Source organism: Oncorhynchus keta, chromosome 11 (assembly GCF_023373465.1).
Source record: "Oncorhynchus keta strain PuntledgeMale-10-30-2019 chromosome 11, Oket_V2, whole genome shotgun sequence".
Taxonomy (NCBI): Eukaryota; Metazoa; Chordata; class Actinopteri; order Salmoniformes; family Salmonidae; genus Oncorhynchus; species Oncorhynchus keta.
Window position 1 is genome coordinate 11,125,602 of NC_068431.1, and position 18,511 is coordinate 11,144,112.

At 51.9% G+C, this 18,511-nt stretch overlaps 1 protein-coding gene and 1 long non-coding RNA gene across 27 annotated transcripts in view; both read left to right on the plus strand.

Moving 5' to 3' along the window:
• The window catches only part of LOC118390676 (transcription factor COE1-A-like), a 362,338-nt gene that overhangs the window by 234,460 nt on the left and 109,367 nt on the right, over window positions 1-18,511 (plus strand). The window lies entirely within an intron of this gene.
• Window positions 537-3,439, plus strand: LOC127933075 (uncharacterized). 15 transcript variants are annotated; one of them, XR_008147285.1, is made up of 3 exons: window positions 537-603; window positions 1,518-1,613; window positions 2,803-3,439. It is a non-coding gene; the product is annotated as an uncharacterized LOC127933075 (long non-coding RNA). The 15 variants fall into 15 exon arrangements; XR_008147284.1 differs by having other exon boundaries at window positions 543-651; XR_008147278.1 differs by having other exon boundaries at window positions 591-699.

Here is an 18,511-nt window from a genome sequence, read left to right on the forward strand (position 1 = left end):
TTTATTTATTTTCCCTTGTGCACCCTTAACCATTTGTACAGCGTTTCAACACTGTATATATACGCAATTTGACATCTGTAATGTCTTTATTGTTTTGAAACTTCTGTATGTGTAATGTTTACTGTTAATTTTTATTGTTTATTTCACTTTTGTATATTATCTACCTCACTTGCTTTGGCAATGTTAACAGATGTTTCCCATGCCAATAAAGCACCTGGAATTGAATTGAGAGAGAGAGAGAGAGAGAGAGAGAGAGAGAGAGAGAGAGAGAGACATAGAGAGAGAGAGATGAGAGAGAGAGAGAGAGAGAGAGAGAGAGAGAGGAGAGAGAGAGAGAGAGAGAGAGAGAGAGAGAGGAGGTTGACAATGAAGTAAACATATAGAGAGGGGAGGTAGAGAGGGAGTTAGGAGCTGTCTGTCCAGGGAGACTAGTGAACAGGGAGTTAGGCAGGTTAGGAGGTGTCTGTCCAGGGGAGACTAGTGAACAGGGAGTTAGGCAGGTTAGGAGGTGTCTGTCCAGGGAGACAGGGAGTTAGTGAACAGGGAGTTAGGCAGGTTAGGAGGTGTCTGTCCAGGGAGACTAGTGAACAGGGAGTTAGGCAGGTTAGGAGGTGTCTGTCCAGGGAGACTAGTGAACAGGGAGTTAGGCAGGTTAGGAGGTGTCTGTCCAGGGAGACTAGTGAACAGGGAGTTAGGCAGGTTAGGAGGTGTCTGTCCAGGGAGACTAGTGAACAGGGAGTTAGGCAGGTTAGGAGGTGTCTGTCCAGGGAGACTAGTGAACAGGGAGTTAGGCAGGTTAGGGAGGTGTCTGTCCAGGAGACTAGTGAACAGGGAGTTAGGCAGGTTAGGAGGTGTCTGTCCAGGGAGACTAGTGAACAGGGAGTTAGGCAGGTTAGGAGGTGTCTGTCCAGGGAGACTAGTGAACAGGGAGTTAGGCAGGTTAGGAGGTGTCTGTCCAGGGAGACTAGTGAACAGTAGGAGTTAGGCAGGGTTAGGAGGTGTCTGTCCAGGGAGACTAGTGAACAGGGAGTTAGGCAGGTTAGGAGGTGTCTGTCCAGGGAGACTAGTGAACAGGGAGTTAGGCAGGTTAGGAGGTGTCTGTCCAGGGAGACTAGTGAACAGGGAGTTAGGCAGGTTAGGGGGTGTCTGTCCAGGGAGACTAGTGAACAGGGAGTTAGGCAGGTTAGGAGGTGTCTGTCCAGGGAGACTAGTGAACAGGGAGTTAGGCAGGTTAGGAGGTGTCTGTCCAGGGAGACTAGTGAACAGGGAGTTAGGCAGGTTAGGAGGTGTCTGTCCAGGGAGACTAGTGAACAGGGAGTTAGGCAGGTTAGGAGGTGTCTGTCCAGGGAGACTAGTGAACAGGGAGTTAGGCAGGTTAGGAGGTGTCTGTCCAGGGAGACTAGTGAACAGGGAGTTAGGCAGGTTAGGAGGTGTCTGTCCAGGGAGACTAGTGAACAGGGAGTTAGGCAGGTTAGGAGGTGTCTGTCCAGGAGACTAGTGAACAGGGAGTTAGGCAGGTTAGGAGGTGTCTGTCCAGGGAGACTAGTGAACAGGGAGTTAGGCAGGGTAGGAGGTGTCTGTCCAGGGAGACTAGTGAACAGGGAGTTAGGCAGGTTAGGAGGTGTCTGTCCAGGGAGACTAGTGAACAGGGAGTTAGGCAGGTTAGGAGGTGTCTGTCCAGGAGACTAGTGAACAGGGAGTTAGGCAGGTTAGGAGGTGTCTGTCCAGGGAGACTAGTGAACAGGGAGTTAGGCAGGTTAGGAGGTGTCTGTCCAGGGAGACTAGTGAACAGGGAGTTAGGCAGACAGGGAGGTGTCTGTCCAGGGAGACTAGTGAACAGGGAGTTAGGCAGGTTAGGAGGTGTCTGTCCAGGGAGACTAGTGAACAGGGAGTTAGGCAGGTTAGGAGGTGTCTGTCCAGGGAGACTAGTGAACAGGGAGTTAGGCAGGTTAGGAGGTGTCTGTCCAGGGAGACTAGTGAACAGGGAGTTAGGCAGGTTAGGAGGTGTCTGTCCAGGGAGACTAGTGAACAGGGAGTTAGGCAGGTTAGGAGGTGTCTGTCCAGGGAGACTAGTGAACAGGGAGTTAGGCAGGTTAGGAGGTGTCTGTCCAGGGAGACTAGTGAACAGGGAGTTAGGCAGACAGGGAGGTGTCTGTCCAGGGAGACTAGTGAACAGGGAGTTAGGCAGGTTAGGAGGTGTCTGTCCAGGGAGACTAGTGAACAGGGAGTTAGGCAGGTTAGGAGGTGTCTGTCCAGGGAGACTAGTGAACAGGGAGTTAGGCAGGTTAGGAGGTGTCTGTCCAGGGAGACTAGTGAACAGGGAGTTAGGCAGGTTAGGAGGTGTCTGTCCAGGGAGACTAGTGAACAGGGAGTTAGGCAGGTTAGGAGGTGTCTGTCCAGGGAGACTAGTGAACAGGGAGTTAGGCAGGTTAGGAGGTGTCTGTCCAGGAGACTAGTGAACAGGGAGTGAACAGGGAGTCTTCCAGGGAGGGCAGACAGGAGGTGTCTGTCCAGGGAGACTAGTGAACAGGGGAGTTCCAGGGAGACTAGTGAACAGGGAGACAGGGAGGTGTCTGTCCAGGGAGACTAGTGAACAGGGGAGTTAGGCAGGTTAGGGTGTGTCTGTCCAGGGAGACTAGTGAACAGGGAGTTAGGCAGGTTAGGAGGTGTCTGTCCAGGGAGACTAGTGAACAGGGAGTTAGGCAGGTTAGGAGGTGTCTGTCCAGGGAGACTAGTGAACAGGGAGTTAGGCAGGTTAGGAGGTGTCTGTCCAGGGAGACTAGTGAGCAGGGAGTTAGGCAGGTTAGGAGGTGTCTGTCCAGGGAGACTAGTGAGCAGGGAGTTAGGCAGGTTAGGAGGTGTCTGTCCAGGGAGACTAGTGAACAGGGAGTTAGGCAGGTTAGGAGGTGTCTGTCCAGGGAGACTAGTGAGCAGGGAGTTAGGCAGGTTAGGAGGTGTCTGTCCAGGGAGACTAGTGAACAGGGAGTTAGGCAGGTTAGGAGGTGTCTGTCCAGGGAGACTAGTGAACAGGGAGTTAGGCGGGTTAGGAGGTGTCTGTCCAGGGAGACTATCACTGGTGTTTGCCAAGTCCTTTTCAAGAGAGGCAGGAGCCTTTTGAAGCTGCAGAGATTAGAGGCTTTTCTGAACACCTGGGGAGTCCTCTTAGCACAGCTCAGCCTAATCCAGCCCGGTTCCTATTGGAACACAGTAATGGACTCAGCCCTCAGCAACGCTAACCCATTAGCTACCTCCTATTGTCTCTGGGATCTCGAATGAGGGACGCTTCTAATTCAATGAATCTGCATGTCATTCTATCAGACAGCAGTCCCGAGTCTCAAGGAGAGAGGGAGAGAGGGAGAGATGGAGAGAGGGAGAGAGGGAGAGAAGGAGAGAAGGAGAGAAGGAGAGAGGGAGAGATGGAGAGAAGGAGAGAAGGAGAGAAGGATAGAGGGAGTGAAGGGAGTTAGGCAGGGAGGAGTGTCTGAGAGAAGGAACAGAGAAGGATAGAGTGGAGAGAAGGAGACAGGGAAAGGAAGGAGGTGTCTGTCCAGGAGGAGTGAAGGATAGCAGGAGGAGGTGTCTGAGGGAGAGAGGAGAGAAGGAGGTTAGATGGAGAAGGAGAGGAGGGAGTTAGGAAGGATAGAAGAAGAACAGGGAGTTAGAAGGAGAGAAGGATAGGGAGAGAAGGAGAGATTGAGTGAAGACAGAGAAGGTTAGAGGGAGAGAAGGAGACTAGTGAACAGGGAGAGTTAGGGAGAGAGACGATAGACGGGAGAAGGAGAGAAGGAGAGAAGGAGAGAAGGAGGAGAGGGAGAGAAGGGAGAGGGAGAGAGGGAGTGAGCAGGGAGAAGGAGAGAGGGAGATAAGGATAGAGGAGAGAAGGAGAGAGTGAAGGAGAGATTAGAGGCTTGAACAGGGAGTCCTCTTAGACAGGAGAAAAGGAGAAAAGGAGAGAAGGAGAGACTCAGGGAGAGAAAAGAGATTAGAGAGAAGGAGAGAAGGAGAGAGGGAGCTTCTAGGAGAGAAGGAGAGGGAGAAAATGAGAGAGGGAGAGAAGGAGAGATTGAGTGAAGGGAGAGAAGGAGAGAGAGGAGAAAAGGAGAGAGGGAGAGAAGGACAGAAGGAGGGAGAAGGAGTGGGAGAAAAGGAGAGAGGGAGAGAAGGAGAGAAGGAGAGAGGGGAGAGAGGAGAAGGAGAGAAGGAGAGAAGGAGAGAGGATAGAGAAAAGGAGAGAGGGAGAGAAGGAGAGATGGAAGAGAGGGAGAGAAGAAGAGAAGGAGAGGAGAGGGGATAAAGGAGAGAAGGAGAGAGGGAGAGAGGGAGAGAGGGAGAGAAGGAGAGAAGGAGGGAGAGAAGGAGAGAAGGAGAGAGGGAGAGAAGGAGAGAAGGAGAGAAGGAGAGAAGGAGAGAAGGAGAGAAGGATAGAGGGAGAGAAGAAGATAGGGAGAGAGGGAGAGAACGATAGAGGGAGAGAAGGAGTGAGGGAGAGAAGGAGAGAGGGAGAGAGGGAGAGAAGGAGAGAGGGAGATAAGGATAGATGTAGAGAAGGAGAGATTGAGTGAAGGAGAGAAGGAGAGAGGGAGAAAAGGAGAGAGGGAGAGAAGGAGAGAAGGAGAGTGGGAGAAAAGGAGAGAGGGAGAGAACTAGAGAAGGAGAGAGGGAGAAAAGGATAGAAGGAGAGAACTAGAGAAGGAGAGAGGGAGAAAAGGAGAGAAGGAGAGAACTAGAGAAGGAGAGAGGGAGAAAAGGAGAGAAGGAGAGAGGGAGAAAAGGAGAGAGGGAGAGAGGGAGAGAGGGAGAGAAGGAGAGAAGGATAGAGGGAGAGAAGGAGAGATTGAGTGAAGGAGAGAAGGATAGAGGGAGAGAAGGAGAGAGGGAGAGAGGGAGGGAAGGAGAGAGCGAGAGAAGGATAGAAGAAGAGAGGGAGAGAAGGAGAGAAGGAGAGAAGGGAGAGAAGGAGAGAGGGAGAGAGAGAAGGAGAGAGGGAGAGAGGGAGAGAAGGAGAGAAGGAGAGATTGAGGAAGGAGAGAAGGAGAGAGGGAGAGGAAAGGAGAAAGGAGATAAGGATAGATGTAGAGAAAAGGAGAGAAGTGAAGGAGAGGGAGAAAAGGAGAGAAGGAGAGGGAGAAAGGAGAAGGAGGGAGAGAAGGAGAGAGGGAGAGGAGAGAAGAGAGAGGGAGAAAAGGAGAGGAGGAAGAGAAGGAGAGAAGGAGAAAAGGAGGAGAAAGGAGAGAGGGAGAGAAGGATAGAAGAAGAGGGAGAAAAGGAGAGAGGGAGAGAGAGAGAAGGAGAGAGGAGAGAAGGAGAGAAGGAGAGAGGGAGAGAAGGATAGAGGAGAGAGGGAGAGGGAGAGAAGGAGAGAGGATAGAGAGAAGGATAGAAGAAGAGAGGGAGAGAGAAAGAGAGAAGGATAGAGGAGAGAAGGAGAGATTGAGTGAAGGAGAGAAGGAGAGAGAGGGGAGAGAAGGATAGAGGAGAGAAGGAGAAGGAGAGAGGAGAGAGGGAGAGAAGGATAGAGGAGAGAGGAGAGAGAGAAGGAGAGAGGGATAGAGGGAGAGAAGGAGAGAAGGAGAGAAGGAGAGGGAGAGGGAAGGAGAGAAGGGAGAGGAGAGAGGGAGGAGGAGAGAGAGGAGAAAAGGAGAGAGGAGGAGAGGAGAGAAGGAGAGGAGAGAGGGAGAGAGGAGAAAGGAGAAGGAGAAAAGGAGAGAAGAGAGAGGAGAAAGGGAGAGAGAAGGGAGAGAAAAGAGAGAGAGGGAGAAGGAGATAGAAGGAGAGAGAGGAGAGAAGGAGGAGAAGGAGAGAGAAGGAGAGAGGAGAAGGATGAGAGAGGGAGAGAGAGAAGGAGAGAAGGAGAGAGGAGAGAAGAAGGAGAGAGAGAGAAGGAGAGAAGAGAGGAGAGAAGGAGAGAGGGAGAGAAGGATAGAGGGAGAGAAGGAGAGAGAGAAGGAGAGAGGAGAGAAGGAGAGAAGAGGAGAGGAGAGAAGGGGAGAGGGAAGGAGAGAAGGAGAGGGAGAGAAGGAGAGAGGGAGAGAAGATAGAGGGAGAAGAGAAGGAGAGAAGGAGAGAAGAGAGAAGGAGAGAGGGAGAGAGGAGAGAGGAGAGAGGAGAGAAGGGAGAGAGGGAGAGAGGGAGAGAAGGAGAGAAGGAGAGAAGGAGAGAGGAGAGATAGAGGAGAGAAGGAGAGAAGGAGAGAAGGAGAGAGGAGAGAAGGAGAGAGAGAGAGGGAGAGAAGGAGAGAGGGAGATAAGGATAGAGGGAGAGAAGGAGGAGAGTGAAGGAGAGAAGGGAGAAGGGGAGGAGAAAAAGAAGAGAGAGGAGAGAAGGAGAGAAGGATAGAGGGAGAGAAGAGAGAGAAAAGGAGAGAGAGGAGGAGAAGGGATAGAGGGAGAGAAGGAGAGAGGGAGAGAGAGGAGAGAAGGAGAGAAGGATAGAAGGAGAAGGGAGAGGGAGAGAGGGAGAGAGAGGAGAGAAGGAGAGAAGGGATACAGAGAGAAGGAGAGAAGGGAGAGAGGAGAGAGGAGAGAGAAGGAGAGAAGGAGAGAAGGAGAGAGGAGAGAAGGATAGAGAATAATATATAAGAAGGAGAGAAGGATAGAGGGAGAGAAGGAGAGATTGCCATTTAGAAGGAGAGAAGGATAGAGGAGAAGAGGAGAGAACAATAGACGCCATGAGAGAAGGAGAGAAGGAGAGAAGGAGAGAAGGAGAGAAGGAGAGAGGGAGAGAAGGAGAGAGGGAGAGAGGGAGAGAAGGAGAGAAGGATAGAGGGGAGAGGGAAGGAGGGAAGGAGAGAAGGAGAGATTGAGTGAAGGAGAGAAGGAGGGAGAGGGAGAGAAGGATAGAAGAAGAGAGGGAGAGAAGGAGAAGGATAGAGGACAGAAGGAGAGATTGAGGAAGGAGAGAAGGATAGAGGGAGAGAAGGAGAGAGGGAGAGAGGGAGAGAAGGATAGAGGGAGAGAAGGAGAGAGGAGGAGAGAAGGAGAGAAGGAGGAGAGGAGGGAGAGAAGGATAGAAAGAGAGAGGGAGAGAAGGAAGGAGAAGGAGAGAAGGAGAGATTGAGTGAAGGAGAGAAGGAGAGGGAGAAAAGGAGAGGGAGGAGAGAGAAGGAGAGGGAGAGAGAGAGGAGAGAGGGAGAGAAGGAGAGAGGGAGAGAGGGGGAGAGAAGGAGAGAGGGAGAGAAGGAGAGAGGGGAGAAGGATAGAAGGAGAGAAGGAGAGAAGGAGAGGGAGAGAAGGAGAGAGAGGAGAGAAGGAGAGAGGGAGAAGAGAGAGAAGGAGAGAGGGAGAGAAGGAGAGAGGGAGAGAAGGGAGAGAAGGAGAGAAGGGAGAGAAGGAGAGAAGGAGAGAGAAGGAGAGAGAGAAAGGAGAGAGGGAGAGAAGGATAGAAGAAGAGAGGGAGGAAGGAGAGAGGAGGAGGAGAGGAGAGAAGGAGAGATTGAGGAGTGAAGGAGAGAAGGAGAGAGGGAGAAGGAGAAGGAGAGAGGAGAGAAGGATAAAGAGGAAGAGAAGGAGAGAAGGAGAGAAGGAGAGAGGAGAAAGGAAGGAGAGAGGGAGAGAAGGAGAGGGAGAGAAGGATAGAGGAGAGAAGGAGAGATTGAGGAGAGAGGAGGGAGGAGGAGAGGGAGAGAGAGGGATAGAAGGAGAAGAGATAGAGGAGAGAAGGAGAGATTGAGTGAAGGAGAGAAGGATAGAGGGAGGAGAGGATAGAGGAGAGAAGGAGAGAGGGAGAGAAGGAGAGACGGAGAGAGGAGGGAAGGAGAGAATAAGAGAGGGGAGAGAAGGAGAAAAGGAGAGAGGGAGAGAAGGAGAGATTGAGTGGAGAGAAGGAGAGAGGGGAGAAAAGGATATGGAGAAGAAGGAGAGAGGAGAGAGGGAGAAGAGAGGAGGGAGAGAAGGAGAGAGGGGAGAAAAGGAGAGAGGAGAGAGTGAAGGAGAGAAGGAGAGAGGGAGAAAAGGAGAAGGAGAGGAGAGATGGAGAGGGAGAAGAGAGAGGGAGAGAGGGAGAGACGGAGAGAAGGAGAGAGGGAGAGAAGGAGAGAAGGATAGAGGAGAGAAGGAGAGAGGAGAGAGGGAGAGAAGGAGAGATTGAGTGAAGAGAAGGAGAGAAGGAGAGAAGGAGAGAGGAGAGAAGGAGAGAGGGAGAGAGGAGGAGAGAAGGAGAGAAGGAGAGGAAGGAGAGAAGGAGAGAGGAGAGAGAAGAAAGAGAGAGGAGGAGAAGAGGGAGAGAAGGAGAGGGGAGAGAGGGAGAGAAGGAGAGAGGAGAGAAGGAGAGAGGGAGAGAAGAAAGAGAGAAGGAGAGAGGGAGAAAAGGAGAGAAGGATAGAGGAGAAAGGGAGAGGGAGAAAGGAGAGGGAGAGAAGGAGAGAGGGAGAAAGGAGAGAAGGGAGAGAGGGAGAAAGGAGAGAGGAGAGAGGAGAGAAGGATAGAGGAGAGAGGAGGAGAGGGAGAACGGAGAGAGGGAGAGAAGGAGAGAGGGGAGAGAAGGAGAGAGAGAGAAAGGAGAGAGGGAGAGAAGGAGAGAGGGAGAGAGGAGAGAAGGAGAGATGGGAGAGGAGAAGAGAGGGAGAGAGGAGAGAGAAGGATAGAGGGGAGAGAAGAAGGAGAGAAGGCGAGAGGGAGAGAAGGAGAGAGGAGAATGAGAGATGGAGAGAAGGAGAGAAGGAGAGAAGGAGAGAAGGAGAGAAGAGAAAAGAGAAGGGAGAGAGAAGGAGAGAGGGAGAAAAGGAGAGAGGGAGAGGAGAAGGAGAGAAGGAGAGAGGAGAGAGAAGGGAGAGAGGGAGAGAGAGGGAGAAAAGGAGAGAGGGAAAAGGATAGAAGAGAGAGGGAGAGGGGAGATAGGAGAGAGAGAGGGAGAGAAGGAGAGAGAGGGAGAAAAGGATAGAAGAAGAGAGGGAGAGAGAGGAGAGAATGAGATAAAGGAGAGAGGAGAAAGGATAGAAGAGAGAGGAGAGGGAGAGAAGGATAGAGGGAGAGAGAGAGAGAAGGAGAGGGGAGAGGGAGAAAGGAGAGAAGGATAGAGGGAGAGAAGGAGAGATGAGTGAAGGAGAGAGAGGATAGAGGGAGAGAAGGAGAGAGAGGGAGGGAAGAAGAGAGGGAGAGAGGAGAAGAAGAGAGAGGGAGAAGGGAGGGGAAGGGAGAAGGAAAAGGATAGAGGAGAGAGAGGAGAGAGGAGAAGGAGAGAAGGAGAGGAGGAGAGAGAGAATGATAGAGGAGAGAGGGAGAGAAGGAGAGAGGGGAGAGGGAGAGAAGGAGAGAAGGATAGAGGGAGAGAAGGAGAGATTGAGTGAAGGAGAGAAGGATAGAGGAGAAAGGAGAGGGGAAAGGTAGACGGAGAGAGGGAGAGGGAAGAGAGAGAAGGAGAGAGGGAGAGAGAAGGAGAGAGGGAGAGAGGGAGAGAAGGAGAGATTGAGTGGAGGGAAGATTAGAGGAGAGGGAGAGAAGGAGAAGAGAGGGAGAGAAGGAGAAGGAGAAGGAAGGAGAGAGGAGAAAAGGAGAGATTGAGTGAAGGGAGAGAGGGAGAGAGAGGAGAGAAGGATAGAGGGGAGAAGGTGAGAAGGAGAAGGAGAGGAGAGGGAGAAGGAGAGAGGGAGAAGGAGAAGAGAAAGGAGAGGGATAGATAAGGGAGGGAGAGAAGGAGAGATTGAGTGAGGGTGAAGAGAGAAGGAAGGATAGAAGGAGAGAAGGAGAGAATGAGAGGGAGAGAGGGAGAGAGGGAGAGAGGAGAGAGGAGAGAGAGGAGATAAGGATAGAGGAGAGAAGGAGGGAGAGAGAGAGGAGAAGAGGGAGAGAGGGAAGAGGAGAGAGAAGGAGAAGGAAGGAGAGAGGGAGAGAAGGAGAGAGGGAGAGAGGAGAGGAAGGAGGAAGAGAGAGAGAGGGAGATAAGGATAGAGGAGAGAAGGAGAGATTGAGTGAAGGAGAGATGGAGAGAGTTGGAGAAAAGAGAGGAGAGGGAGAAAAAGAGAGAGGAGAAGGAGGCCCCCAGGGCAAAAGGGGGAGAGAGGGGAGAGAAGGAGAGGGAGAGAGAAGGAGAGAGAGGGAGAGAAGAAAAGGAGAGAGAGGGAGAAAAGGAGAGAGGGAGAGAAGGAGAGAGGGAGAGAAGGAGAGGGAGAAAGGAGAGAGGGAGAGAAGGAGAGAGGGAGAGAAGGAGAGAGGGAGAAAAGGAGAGAGAGGAGAGAAGGAGAGAGGGAGAGAGAGAAAGGAGAGAAAGAAGCGAGAAGGGAGAAGAAGGAGAGAAGGATAGAGGGAGAAGAAGAGAGAGAGTGGGGAGAGAAGGAGAGAGGGAGAGAGGAGAGAAGGAGGAAGAGGAGAAGAGAAGGAGATGAGGAGAAGAGGATAGAAGGAGAGAGAGGAGAAGATGGAGTGAAGGAACGAGAGAGGGAGAGAGAGAGGAAAGAACGATGACACGGAAGAAGAAGGGGAGAAGAAAGAGAGAGGAGAGAGGAGAGAAGGAGAAAGAAGGGAAGGAGAGGAGAGGAAGAGAGGAGAAAGGAGCGGGAGAGAAGAGAGAAAGAAGAGAGGGAAGAGAGGAGAGAAAGGAGAGAGAGGAGGAGGGAGAAGGGAGAGAGAGGAGGAGAGAAGAGAGAGGGGAGAAGGAGAAAAGGGAGAGATGGAGAGAGGGGAGAGAGAAGGAGAGAGGGGAGAGGAGAGAGAAGGAGAGAAAGGATAGAGGAGAGAAGGAGGGATTAGTGGAAGGAGAGAAGGGAGAGAGAAGGAGAAAAGGAGAAGAGAGGAGAAGAAGGAGAGAGGAAGGAGAGAAGGATAGAGGGGAGAGAAGGAGAGATAAGAGTGAGAAGGAGAGAGGAGAGAGGAGAGACGATAGACGACGGAGCGGGAGAGAAGGGAGAGGGAGGGAGAGAGAAAGAGAAGAAGGAGAGAGAGGGAGAGAAGGAGAGGGAGAGAGGGAGAAGAGGAGAAGGAAGGAGAGAGAGAGAAAAAGGAGAGAGGAGAGGAAGAGAGAAGAGGGAGAGGGGAGGGGAGAAGGAGGAGGGAGAGAAGAGGAGAGAGGGAGAGAAGGAGAGAGAGAAGGAGAGAGGAGAGAAGGAGAGAGGAGGAGAGGAGAAGAAGGAGAGAGAAGGGGGCCGTAGGGGAAGAAGAAGGAGAGAGGAGGGAGGGAGGAGGAGGCGATAGAGGGAGAGAAGGAGAGAGGGGAGAGAAGGAGAGAGGGAGAGGAAGGGAGAGAAGGAGAGAGGGAGATAAGGATAGAGGGAGAGAGAGAAGGAGGATTGGGTGAAGGAGAGAAAGGAGAGAGGAGAAATGAGAGAGGAGAAAGAAAAGGAGAGAAGGAGGAGTGGGAGAAAAAGAGAGGGGAGAGAAGGAGAGAAGGAGAGAGAGGGAGAAAAGGAGAGAGGGAGAGAAGGATACGAGAAGAAGAGAGGGAGAGAAGGAGAGAAGGAGGAGAGAGGAGAGAGAAGGAGAGAGAGGAGAAAAGGAGAGAGGAGGAGAGAGGAGAGAAGGAGAGAGGGAGGAGAGAGGGGAGAGAGGGAGAGGAAGAAGGATAGAGGGAGAGAAGGAGAGAGAAGGAGAAGAGGAGAGATTGAGTGGAAGGAGAGAAGGATAGAGGAAGAGAGAAGGAGAGAGAGGGGAGAGAGGAGGAAGGAGAGAGGAGGAGAGAAAGGATAGAAGAAGAGAGGAGAGAAGGAGAGAAGTATAGAGGGAGAGAAGGAGAGATTGGGTGGAAGGAGAGAGAAGGATAGAGGGGAGAGAAGGAGGGAGAGAAGGATGAAAGGGAAGGGGAGAGAATGAGATAGGAGAGGGAGTGAGAAGGATGAGGGAGAGGGAGGAGGGGAGAGGGAGGAGAGAAGGAGAAGGATAGAGAGGGAGATAGGATAGAGGAGAGAAGGAGGTTAAGTGGAAGAGGGAGGGAGAGAGAGGATAGAAGAAGAGGAGAGGGATAAGGGAGAGAAGGATAGGGAGAGGAGGTAGTGAAGGAGGAGGGAGAGAGAGATGGGGGAGAAGGAGGGTGAGGGAGAGGGATAAGGGAGGAAGGAGAGGGAGAGAAGGAGAAGAGGAGAAGAGAGAGAGAAGGAGGGAGAGAAGGAGAGGAGAGAGGAGAAGAAAGGAGAAGGATAGGATAGAGGTGAGTGAAGGAGATTAGTGAAGGAGAGATGGAGGAGGGAGAGAAGGAGAGGGAGAGAGGGAGGGAAGGAGAGAGGAGAAGGATAGAAGAGGGAGAGAGGGAGAAGAGAAAAGATATAGGGAGAGAAGGAGTTGGGTGGAAGGAGAGAAGGATAGAGAGAAGGAGAGAGGGGAGGGATGGGGAGGAGGAGAGAGAGGGAGAGAAGGATAGAGGAGAGAGGGAGAGATGATAGAGGGAGAGAAGGGTAGGGGGGAGCAGAGAGAGAGAAGGAGAGAGAAGGAGAGAAGAAGAGAGGGAGAGAGAGAGGAGAGAGAGAAGGAGAGAGAGCGGAGAGAGAGAGGCGAGAGAGGGAGAGAGGAGAGAGAAGGAGAGGGAGAGAAAGCGGAGAGAGAGGAGAGAAGAGAGAAGGGAGAGAGAGAGGAGAGAGAGAAGGATAGAGGGAGAAGGAGAAGGAGAGAGGAGACTAGTGGAAGGAGAGAAGAGATAGAGGGAGAGAAGGAGCAGAGCGGAGAGCGGCGGGAAGTGGAGAGGGAGAGCAGGATAAAGAAGAGGGAGCAGAGAAGAGAGGTATAGAGGAGAAGGAGAGTAATTGCAGGAGAAGAGAAGGAGAGAAGGGAGAGAAGGAGAGGGAGTTGAGAGGACAAGAGAGCCGGAGAGGGGGAGCGCAGGGAGGAGATGAGGAGCAGGGAGGAGAAGAAGAAGGGAGAGAGGAGGAGAGAGGAGAGGAAGAGAGAGGAGAGAAAAAGGATGGGGAGAGAGGAGAGAGAGAAGAGAAGCGAGGTCAGGTGAAGGAGAGAAGGAGAGAGGAGAGAGAAGGATAGAGGAGAAGAATGAGAGAAAGGACAAGAGCAGAGAGAGGGAGAGAGAGATTGAGTGACGGGACGAGCGAAAAGGAGAGGAGGAGAGTTAAGGAGAGAAGGATAGAGAGAGAGACAAGGGGAGCAGGAGAGCAAGAAGAGAGAGAGAGGAGAGCGGTGAGAGAGAGAGCGGAGGGGAGAGAGAGAGAGAGAGAAGCAGGAGAGAGAGAGAGAGAGAGAGAGCGAGGGAGAGAGAGCGATAGAGGGAGAAGAAGAGGTGGATGAAGGAGAGAGGGCGCAGAGAGGAGAGAAGGAGCAGAGGAGAGAGGAGCGGAAGAGGAGAGAGGAAGAAGGATAGAAGAGGCGAGAAGGAGAGCAAGATATAGGGCAGAGAAGGAGAGTAGATTGAAGGAGAGAAGGATAGAGGAGAAAGAAGGAGAGAGAGAAAAAAAAAGGAGAGCAGAAGGAGAAGGAGAGGAGAGAAGAGAAGGAGAGAGAGAGAAGAGAGAGGGAGGAGAGAGAGAAGGAGAGAAAGGATAGAGAGAAAAGGAAGAGGGAGAAGGAGGAGGAGAGAAGGAGAGAAGGAGAGAGAAGAGAGAAGAAGGATAGGAAGAGGAGAAAGGAGAGAGAGAAGGATAGGAGAAGGAGGATTAGTGGGAAGGAGAGAAGGGGGAGAAGGAGAGACTAGTGGAAGGAGAGAGAAGGAAGGAGAGGGAGACAAGAGAGGAAGGAGAAGAAAAGGAGAGAAGGAGGCCCGGGGGAGAGAGGGAGGGAAAGAGGAGGAGAGAGAGGATAGAGGAAGAAGGAGAGAGATTGAGTGAAGGAGAAGATCAGAGAGGGAGAAAAAGGAGACAGGGAGAGGGAGAGAAAAAGAGAGAGGAGAGAGAGAAGGAGAGAGGGAGAAGGAGAGAGAGGAGAAGAGAGAGGAGAGAGGAGAGAGAGAAGGAGAGGAGAGGGAGATGTAAGAGAAGGAGAGGAGGAAGAGAGGAGAGAGAGGGAGAGAGGGAGAGAGGGAAGGAGAGAGGAGAGGAGGTAGAAGAGAGGGAGAGGAGAGATATAGAGGGGAGAGAGGAGGGTAGGAGTGAGGAGAGAAGAGGTAGAGGAGGCAGAGAGGAGAGAGGAGAGAGATAGACGGAGGAGAGAGGGAGAGAGGAGATAGGAGGGAGAAAGGAGAGAGAGGAGAGAGAGAGAGAGAGAGAAGGGGAGAGAGAGAGGGAGAGAGAGAAGAGGATAGAGGAGATAGGATAGAGGAGAAGGAGAGATTAGTGAGGGAAGAGAGAGGAGGGAGAGGAAGAGAGGATAGAAGAAGGAGAGGAATAGAGAGAGGGATAGAGGGAGAGAGGAGATTGATGGAGAGAGAGAGAGGAGAGAGGGAAGAGGATGAGGAGAAGAGGAGAGAGGGGAGAGAGAGAAGGAGAGAGAGAGGAGAGAGAGGAGGAGAGAGAGAGAAGAGAGAGGAGAAGAGAGGGGAGAGAGAGAGAGAGGAGAGAGGAGAGAGAGGAGAAGAGGAGGGAGATGGATGGAGAAGGAGATTAGATGGAAGGAGAGATGGAGAGAGGAGAAGAGAGAGGGAGAGAGGAGGGAAGGAGAGAGGGAGAGGGATAGAAGAAGAGAGGGAGAGAGGAGAGAGAGAGATAGAGGGAGAGAGGAGGGTGGAGTGGGGAGAGAAGGATAGAGGGAGAGGAGGAGATGGAAGGAGAGAAGGAGGAGAGAAGGAGAGAGGGAGAGAGAAGGAGAGAGGAGGAGATAGGAGAGAGGAGAGAAGGAGAAGGATAGAGGAGTAAGGATAGAGTAGGAGAGAGAAGTAGAAGGAGAGAGAGAAGGAGAAAGGAGAGAAGGAGAGGAGAAAGAGAGGGAGAGAGAAGGAGAGAAGGAGAGAGGGAGAGAAGGAGGGAGTGGAGGAGAGAAGGTGAGAAGGAGGGAAAGAAGGAGAAGAGAAGGAGAGAGGGAGAAGGAGAAGGAGAGAGGGAGAGGGAGAGAGAGAAGGAGAGAGGGAGAGAGAGGGAGAGAGGAGAGAGAGAAGGAGAGAGAAGGGGATAGAGGGAGAGAAGGAGAGATTAGGAAGGAGAGATGGAGAGAGGAGGAGAGAAGGAGAGGAGAGAGGGAGAGAAAGAGAGAGAGAAGGAGAGAGAGGGAGAGAAGGAGAGGAGAAAAGGAGGGAGAGAAGGAGAGAGGGAGAGAAGGAGAGAGTGGAGAGGGAGAGGAGAAGAAGGAGAGGGAGAGAGGAGGGAAGGAGAGAAGGGAAGGGATAAGAAGGAGAGAAGGAGAAGGAGAGAAAGATAGAGAGAGAGGAGAGAGAGAGAAGGAGAGAAGGAGGGGGAGGAGAGAGGAGAGAAGGAGAGAAGGAGGAGAAGGAGAGGGAGAAGGAGAAGGAAGAAGAGGAGAGAAGGAGAGAAGGATAGGAGATAAGGAGAGAGGGAGAGAAGGAGAGATTGAGGAAGGAGAGAAGGAGGGAGAGAAGGATAGAAGAGGAGAGAGGGAGAGAAGGATAGAGGAGAGAGGAGAAGGAGAGAAGGAGAGAAGGATAGAGGGAGAAGAGAGAGAGGAAGAGAGAAGGAGAGAAGAGAAGGGAGAAGGAGAGAGGGAGAGAAGGAGAGAGGGAGGAGAGAAGGAGAGAAGGGGAGAGAAGGAGATTAGTGGAGGAGAAGAGAGAGGGAGAGGGAGAGAGAGAAAGGAGAGAAGGATAGAGGAGAGAAGGAGAGAGGAGAGAAGGAGAGGAGAGAGAAGGAGAAGAGAGGAGAGAGGAGAAGAAGAGGAGAGGGAGAGAAGGGAGAAGAAGGAGAGAGGAGAGAAGGATAGAGAGGGGAGGGAGAGGGTGGAGTGAGGAGAGGTGGAGAGAGGGAGATAAGGAGAGGGAGGGAGGATGGGGGGGAGGAGAGAGAGGGGAGAGGGATAGAGAGAGGAGAGAGGGAGAGAGGGTGGGAGAGGAGAGATTGAGTGAAGGAGGAGGTGAGGGGGGAGAGAGGGGGGAGAGGGAGAGGGATGGAGGAGGAGGGAGAGGGAGAGAGAAGGAGAGAGGAGGAGGGAGGAGAGAGGGGGAGAGGGAGGATGAGAGGGAGAGAAGGAGAAGAAGAATCGCGGGAATGGATGGGGAGAAGGAGAGATTGAGGTGAGGAGAGAAGGAGAGAGGAGAAGAAGGATAGAAGAAGAGGGAGAAGAGAAGGAGAGAAGGATAGAGAGGAGAGAAGGAGAGATTAAGGTGAAGGAGAAGGGAGAAGGAAGAGATTAGTGAAAGGAGAGAGAAGGAGAGAGGGAGAAAGGAGGGAGGAAAGAGAGAAGGAGAGAAGGAGAGAAGAGAGGGAGAAGAGAGGAGAGAGAGGGAGAGAGAAGGAGGGAGATAAGGATAGAGGAGAGAAGGAGGGAGGTGGGTGAAGGAGAGATGGAAGAGGGAAGGAGGAAAGGGTAGAGAGGAAGGGAGGAAAGAGAGAGGAAAGAAGGAGAGAGGAGAGAAGGAGAGAGGGAGAAAAGGAGAGAGTGAGTGAGGAAGGAGAGAGGAGAGAAGGAGAATTAGAGAAGGAGGAGAGGAGAGAGAAGGGAGAGGAGAGAGTAGAGAAGGATAGAGGAGGGAAAAAGAAGGTGAGAGGAGAAGAAGGATGGAGGGGAGAGAAGTAGAGAGAAGGAGAAGAGAAGAAGGAGAGGAGAGGGAGAATAGAGAGGAAGGATAGAAGAAGGAGAGATGAAGAAGTAGAGAAGTGAAGGAGAAAAAGAGGAGAGAAGGAGAGAGGGAGAGTGAGAAGGAGAGGAGAAGGAGAGAGAGAGAAGGAGGAAAAGGAGAGAAGAGGGAGAAGGGATAAGAAAATGAGGGAGAAGGATGAGTGAGAGAGAAGAGAGAAGAAGAGAGGAGAGAAGAGAGAAGGAGAGGAGAGGAAGAAGAAGGAAGAAGGATAGAGGAGAGAAGGAGAGTGGGTGAAGGAGAGAGGGAGAGGAAGGAGAGAAGGATAGAGGGAGAGGAGAAAAGGAGAGATGAGAGAAGGAATGAGAGAAGGATAGAGGAGAGAAGAGAGGTTAGTGAAGGAGAGGGAGAGGAAGGTGAGAAATGGAAGAAGGAGATAGGGAGAGAAAGAGAGAAGAGAGAGGAAGGAAGAGAGAGGGAGAAGGATAAGAGAAGAAAGGAGAAGGAGAAAGGATAGGAGAAGAAGGAGAATTAGTGAAGGAGAGAAGGAAGAGGGAGAAGAAGGATAGTGAAGGAAGATATGGAAAGAAGGAAGGATAAGAAGGAGAGAAGTTGAAGGAAGGGGAGAAAGGAATAGGGAGAGAGAGGAGAGGGAGAGAGAAGGAGAAGGATAGAGGGAGATAAGGATAGAGGGTAGAGAAGGAGAGATTAATTGAAGGAGAGAAGGAGAGAGAGGGAGAGAAGGAGAGAAGGAGAGAGGGAGAAAAGGATGGAAGAGAAGGAGAAGAAAAAGGAGAAGGGAGAAGAGAAGGAGAGAGGAGAGAGGAGAGAAAGGATAGAAGAAGAGGAGAGAGAAGGAGAGAGAAGGAAAGGGGAGAGAAGGATGGTGAGTGAAGAGGAAGATTAGATGAAGAAGAAAGGATGGAGAAAGGAGAAGAAGAAGAATGAGATGCAGGAGAAGGGAGAGGAGAAGAGAGGAGAGAAGGAGAGAGGAGAAAGGAAAAATTAGTGAAGAGATGGAAGAGAGAGGAGAAAAAGTAGAGAGAGGGAGAGAGGAGAAAAAAGAGAGAGAGGAGAGAGGAGGAGAGAGGGAGAGAGAGATAAAGGAGAGAGGGAGAAGAGGAGAGGAGATGAAGGAGAGAGGGAGAAGGAGAAGAAAAGTAAGGAGAGGGGAGAGAGAAGGAGAGAGAGAGGAGAAGGAAGGATTGAGGAGAGAAGGAGAGAGGTGAGAGGAGAGAAGTATGGGGAGAGAAGGAGAGAAGGAGAGAGAGGGAAGAGAAGGAGAGAGAGAGGGGAGAAGAAGGGAAGAATGAGAGAGGAGAAGGATAGAAGAGAGAGGGAAGAGATAAGAGAGGAATAGAGAGAGAGTGAAGGAGAAAAGAGGGGAGGGGAGAAGAAGAGAGAGGAGAAGAAAAGGAGAGAGAAGGAGAGAGAAAAGTGAGAAGAGGAGAGGAAGAAAAGGAGGAGAGAGAGGAGAAAGGAGAGAGGGAGAGAAGGATAGAAGAAGAGAGGGAGAGAGGGAGAGAAGGAGAGAGGGAGGAGAAGGAGAGAATGGAGAGAGGGAAAGGATAGGATAAGGGAAGAAGGGTGATGAAGGAGAGAGAGAAAGGGAGAGGAGAAAGGGAGGGATAGAGAGACGGATAGAGGAGGAGAGAGAGGGAGAGAAAGGATTGAGAGGGAAGAGAAGGAGAAGAGGGAGAAGAAGGATGGAAGGAGAAGAAGGAGAGTTAAGGGAAAGGAGAGAGAGGGAGAGGGGAAGAAGGAGATAAACGGATGAAGAGAGGGAGGGAAAGAGAGAGGAGAAGAGGAGAGAAGGAGAGAGAGGGAGAAGAGAGAGGAGAGAGAAGGAGAGAGGGAGAAAAGGAGGAGGAAGAAGGAGAGAAGGAGAGGGAGAAGTAATGAGAGAAGGAGAGAGGGAGAAAGGAGAGAGGGGTAGTGAGGAGGGAAGGAGAGAGAGGGGGGAGAGAGGAAGAGAATTAGAGGGAGAGAGAAGGAGAGAGAAGGATGGGGAGAGAGAAGTAGAGAGGGA